We start from the raw sequence: 6,090 nt of genomic DNA, 5'->3' as shown, positions 1-6,090 counted from the left end.
GGACGTGGACTTCAGTAAGGCGCCACGGGAGGCATCAACGGCAAAGAGGGTTCCAAAGCGGCGCACTAAAATTTTATGACTCTATTATGAAAGAGGAGGCCATTCAGATTCAGCTACAGCTCCGACTACAACTTTAGCATTATTGTGCAACTGGGCTATTGTTCTAGAGACGGCATTGGGGCAAGGGAACAGAAAGGAAGAGAGAATTACACTTGGCGGGCATCTCAACTGGGCTCACTTATGCCTGGTCCCAGCATATGCGCAAGTGGATGCCGAAGATTTCAACACACAGATTATGCAACCATCCAACACACACACACACTAACACGCAAATTTAGTTAGATGATGCCTTTGGCCGTTGTAATTTATAACCGAGCTAAAATAGCCGAGAAAAAATGCCTCTTGCCCGGGCCAAAAATAATGCCCACAAATTTGTGTTGTGGTCCAAAGTTTCCAACGTATACCCGACTTCCTCTCTCTCTCTCGCTCTCTTCCTGGTCTCGTGTCTCTTCGCGTGCCCACGCCCCGTCTGCCCCTTTCTCTGCGTCTACATTTGCCACTGCCACTTGGCGCAACAACAATAAACTGCATTCCTTGGATATTAATCACAGCAGCGCCACGCTTATGAACAACTTAGCTCGACTACTGCTGCTGTTGCATGTTGCATATTTTTTTGATGTTACCACAGCATCCATAACTACATTTGGCACTATAATCCAGACACAGCAAATGCTCAACTTTATCTATGAATTCAGCTTTATTGATTTTGAAATGTTATAGCTAAGATCCGCATATTAAATTAAAATGATTAATATAATACATGACATAGAATAATAGCAGCTCGTAAATTGATAAAAGCTACTTTTGGTGAAAATAATAACAGAAATTGCAGATTACTCACATCTTTTCGATTGAAAGCCACTTGCTCCTTTTGAAAATCCAAGAAAAAGCTATAGAACGGTAACTGTAATACAGGGTATCAGTTTCCAATCTAGTAAAGGTACAAGCTACGCGACTTCAATCTAGAATATTTATTAACAATATTCTTGCTGCTATTCAGTGGAGTGAGGCTTGGCTTATAAACGAAAACCGCTAAGCAAATGCAGCTCGCGTTCGATCGATTGATAATGGCAACAACAACAACAAGCAGCAGTAAGAAACAAGAAACACTCGCCACGAGGCACACATAACAGCGCATACATGCAAAATTGAAGGTAGGCTCAGTTCCAGTTCCTGAAGTGTTCAGCCAAGGCAGGACTTGAAACGAAAACACAATTAATATTTATGACCTTACTTAGCTGATATATGTATATGCCTGGGCGCACACACGTAAATTGTGCGATTTATCATCGGGTTGAGGTTGCGGCATTAGCTATAGATACAGCCACAAGGATAATAGAACTGTTAACATGAGTAGAGAATTCCTTATTGAATGCGAGCCGCACACCTGAGCGCGCTCACAGTCGTAGCTGGACAAATCACAAAAGTAGTTTTGAATATTAATGCCTGAAACTGTTGCAGGGGCAACAGCAACAGACACAGCAACAGGGCATAATATATTCAAATTGAGCTAATTAGCTGCCAAAAAATTACCAAGCTCAAGCTGAAACTGAGCTGCGGATGGAGTTGGAGTTGGGGTTCATGTCATGAGGGCAAACTGCAGCATATGTCAGAGACCCAACTGAAAATTATGGCCCAGTCGAGAGACCAGGGCGCTACCTCAGCTGGGTGGCTAATTAAGTCAACTCCCGCGGCAACGGCAACGGCAACGGCAACGGCAACAGCAACAGCAGTGGTAACAACAAAATGAACAACAACAACAACAGCAGCAACGAGAGTGGAAGTGGAACAAGTGCATGCATATTTCAGCATGAAAATATTCATAATTAAAGTGCGTGAGTCTCGACCCGTTGCTGCCTGCTACACACACTCAAACTCAGTCGCAGACACTCAGACACATGCAGGGAATATTTGTGTGTATTTTTATAATGGCATAATTAATTTATTAATTAGTTTTCATTTTTTTTCTTTGTGTTTTCCTACTCTTTTTGACGGACGCGCTCACTGATGCATGCAGCAAGTCAAACCGAGAGCAAGGGCAAGGGCAGGGTCTTCAGTTTGGGACTGGGCAAGAGCGCGTAATTGAGGCTGCCCACGCATGGAACAAGTTCAAGGTGGGAAAGAGCCGCATAAACGGCAGCGACAACAATTAAAAGCTGTGCTTTTCAGCTTCATTCAATGCCAATTATCAAGTCGAAAACTCAGCCAAGAACAACAGATTTTATTTACTTTTGTTTTTGTATCTTTTTGTGTATGCAAGTTGCAACTTGCGGCGCTTTTCATTGTCGGCTATGTGAGCAATGCAGCGACCTCCATCGATGTCGCTGCAGCTATTGTTGTGGCCGCAGACAATTGCAGAATGGTCGGCACACAGGCATTGAACCTTCCCAGCGCTCAGCTGAAGCTCAAGCTCAGCTCAAGCTCAACCAGCCAAACATCATAGGCATACCTAAAGCGCATACCCCAAATCGCTTAGCAATTGACTGACGATTGTTTTTCGGTTGCGGTTTTGGCCATTCGACTCGGAAATGATCAAATTGCACAGGGCCAAGCTGTTGGCAGAGCATCAGTGCCATTGTACCGATCTAGATAGCGAACTCTTTGAGTCTACGCCATCCCATGTAGAGTGAAATATATAGACATCTTGTGTTCATTACACAATATGGCCTATACGATAAAATGTCTGGCATACGATTAAGCAGAAAATGCAACTGTTTAGCCAGCCTGCTGGTGTCTGGCAGATGATTTGCCTTTAAATAGTCTGATAATCTGTTGCAGGTGCCCCGCAAGGGGCGACCACGAGGCTGCTCATTCAGCTTGAGCGGAGCATATTGAACGGATCATGGAATTTGTGGAATTGAGACAATTATTTGCGAATCGTGTATGTGAAGACAAGTTGCAACTGCAATCGGCAGTCGGCAAATGGCAACTTGCAACCTGCCCTGGCAGTGACAATACCACTGGTAGTCAAAAGAGAACTTTTGCTGAACTCGGCGCGCTATTCGCATGCGTAAGATGCTGCTGCAGAAATGTATGAAATTCATTAAATAAAAGTCGTGAAGAGAGCACAAACGAATAAGGTTAAAGCTGACTTGCCACAGACCATGTATATGTATCTGTATGTGTGGAAAATATTTGACAAAACGCCACTTGCCAGACGCCGCCGAATGGCAGCAGCAGCATCAGCATCAGCAGCAGCAGCAGCAGCAACAACAACAACAACAACGAGTTGAAGAATTTTTGAATGCTCCTGCCTCGCACACGAAATCTGCAAAATGCGGTAGGTAGTTTTTTTCAGTTGCAAGTTAAAGTCGCTTGGACTCGGCAGGAGGTTAGCTGCTGTCAAGGTTACACTTCGTCCGCAGACCTGATGCAGTCTATCATCGGTGAATCGGTGGTAGCAACGAATGTGTGGCCATTGCTTAGATTTAGTGACTGCGGCGGCAACGCCCTTTTCATGTTGCATTTGGGGCAGGCTCTGCTGATTGCTAATTGAATTTTTGTAGCTATTCCGTATTAGTTTTGACTGTGTTAAATTCGAAGGCGGCCTTCAAACGGAAGTTGCGCCTAGTTGAATTGCTTTGCAGCGGACAGCAGCTTGCAACTCGTCGCACATTAGCCACGTTGCATGTTTATGCAAATCGAGAGCAACGTCTGTCGCCCAAGGGGCGCTAAAGCAGCGCTCAGCTAACGCCTCACAATTAAAGCTGGACTGATCTACATATCTTTGGATTATTAAGGTGTTGATCAAACATTTGCCCCAAGCTCTGCCTGCGGCTCACCAGCAACAACAATAACAATATCAGCTGGCAACAGCTGCAAGTCTCGTGCCATGGCTACCAAATTTGAATTTAAATTTTTTTCAAGCACTTGCTGCATATAGAATTTCCAATGAGTCTGAAATTTAAAATGTGAACGCCTGCCAGCTCTCTTTCTGCCCCTCGCCTCCCTCTCTCTCTATCACTCTCTCTCTCTCTTCGCTTGCGCGGTTAAGTTTTTACATTTTGCAAAATAAGTATAAAATTACAAATGGCTAAAATATTGGCGTACATGTCGAGGGACGAGTTGCAACTGCCACTGCCTCATTTATTTGCGCTGCATTTCCTGGCTCTGGCAACTTGTTAGTGCTGTTGCTGCTGCCGCTGCCGCTGCTTGTGGCTTCTGACTGCTTGTTGCCGCAAAATTCATGCGCATGTGGGCCTCTTTTTTGGACATTTTTGCACGGCCACAACAACAAGCAACGCATCGAATTAAGTATGAGTTACCAATTTAGTTTTTATATCTCTATCGCATACTTACACTCAATCTGTGTGTGTGTGTGTGTGTGTGTGTGTGTGTATGTAATATAAATGCGTTCAATGTTGTATACCTATGGATGTTTGTATCTGATGTTTGTCTGTTTGTTTATTTGCCTGCTTTGTCGTCTGTTTGTTTGTTTGTCTGTTTGCGTTTAGGTCGCACATCGTTTTAAAAAAGAAAAAAAATCGAAATTGAAATATGAGACCCCAGACTATTGGTGCACATAAGGCTAATACATATAGTTTTGCGTGGTATTTAAACTATGTGTTGGTGTGTGTTGTACACACAATCGCGTCTGTTGTTGGCCATTCTAGCTGTACGCGTTACATTTTATGCTCTTCAATTTCATTATCTTCAATTTTGATGCAAGGCATGCACTTGTCCAGCTTTAAAGCGAGAAGCATTACCATATTATATGCTAAAATGTCTTCCCTTCATTCTGCTCAATCACTCAATCAAAAACCCTACTTCATCTGCTCTCGTCGTATTAGTTAAATATTTTCTTATCCCTATTCTCTTGTAGCCATCACTACAATTAAAAATATATGTTTCTAGCTAAAATCGTGCAAGCGAAATTTTACATATGTATATAAAAATAAATAATTTTCTAAATAGATATCTAACCGCAGCTCAGAATTATGTCTAGATTTCAAAATAGCTTATTTTAGCTTTTAAATTGCTAAAATGGCATCACGGGTTGGATTAAAGTCATTGCTATACGTTTTGACCATGCATTGATTAAAGTATTTATAATAGCAAGGACTTAAATCGCAAGAATACTTTTTAGCCTTTGCTATCATTGGAATTAGGTATAAAAATATTTTTTCTTTATTTAATTTAAATCTATAATAATGTTTTAGATATGCTAGGGTTCGGTGTTGAAGATTTGGTTGTGACTTTAACTCCTTTTTGCTGAATAACGATTTAAATGAAATCTTATTATTATTTTATATTATTGTTATGACATTATTTTTCTGTACATACCACTAGAACTGCTTGTTGGTGGTGCAGTTGTTGAAGATGTTGCTGCAGTAGTAGTTGAAAAATTTATGGCTGATTGGTCTGGTTGCCACAAAGAGCCAAATATATTGAAAATGAGTGGCCTAAACATGCTTATATATTGGCTAATATGAAACATATTAGTCGATTCATCTGTCCTGCTGGGCTTTATAGGCAATGGTCTGGTTTCAGATACACATTGCTGTTCAACCACGTCGAAAACGCAATCCTTCATCGCAGACACTGCGATATTTGCCCATGCCACCTAGGCATACAAAGTAAGCCAAAGGACTCGCTGGATCCACAGTCTTGTAGCCGTTTGTCTGTCCTGAGCACAGGTCCAAAGCTAAGGCTCTTGAGCAGGCTAACAGACTGAGCCACATAACGCTTACTAATACTAATTAACATAAAAATATAATAAATAAAATTAATAGCGCGTGTGTGTTTAGTTGACTTACCCATTTGAGTTATTGAAATTATTTGAATAATTTAATTTTCCCCGCGGGGTTCTTATCTAGCTCGGTAGCAATTAGCTAAAAGCCTGACCAAGTGACGAGTTGAAAAACAAATTATAAAAACTTTTGTTCAACAAGTTAACAACAAGTCAATATTACAAGTTTTGAAAGTGCACAACTCTGTTACTGTGCTGTTAATTTACATGAGAATAACAGACTAAATGTTTCTATAAATGCTTTTGAAATTTAAACGTAAATTTGATAACTTATGATCTCA

At 41.4% G+C, this 6,090-nt stretch overlaps 1 long non-coding RNA gene across 1 annotated transcript; it reads right to left on the bottom strand.

Moving 5' to 3' along the window:
- Positions 1-5,179: 5,179 nt before the first annotated feature.
- On the bottom strand, positions 5,180-5,831 carry LOC108599380. Its single transcript, XR_001915137.2, has 3 exons — positions 5,817-5,831; positions 5,344-5,755; positions 5,180-5,271 (listed from the first exon to the last, which is right to left on the bottom strand). It is a non-coding gene; the product is annotated as an uncharacterized LOC108599380 (long non-coding RNA).
- Between the last annotated feature and the right edge of the window lie 259 nt (positions 5,832-6,090).

Source organism: Drosophila busckii, chromosome 3L, assembly GCF_011750605.1.
Source record: "Drosophila busckii strain San Diego stock center, stock number 13000-0081.31 chromosome 3L, ASM1175060v1, whole genome shotgun sequence".
In the NCBI taxonomy this organism is placed as follows: domain Eukaryota; kingdom Metazoa; phylum Arthropoda; class Insecta; order Diptera; family Drosophilidae; genus Drosophila; species Drosophila busckii.
Note: the sequence above shows the minus strand (reverse complement) of the source record. Positions and strands in the feature narration are given on the sequence as shown.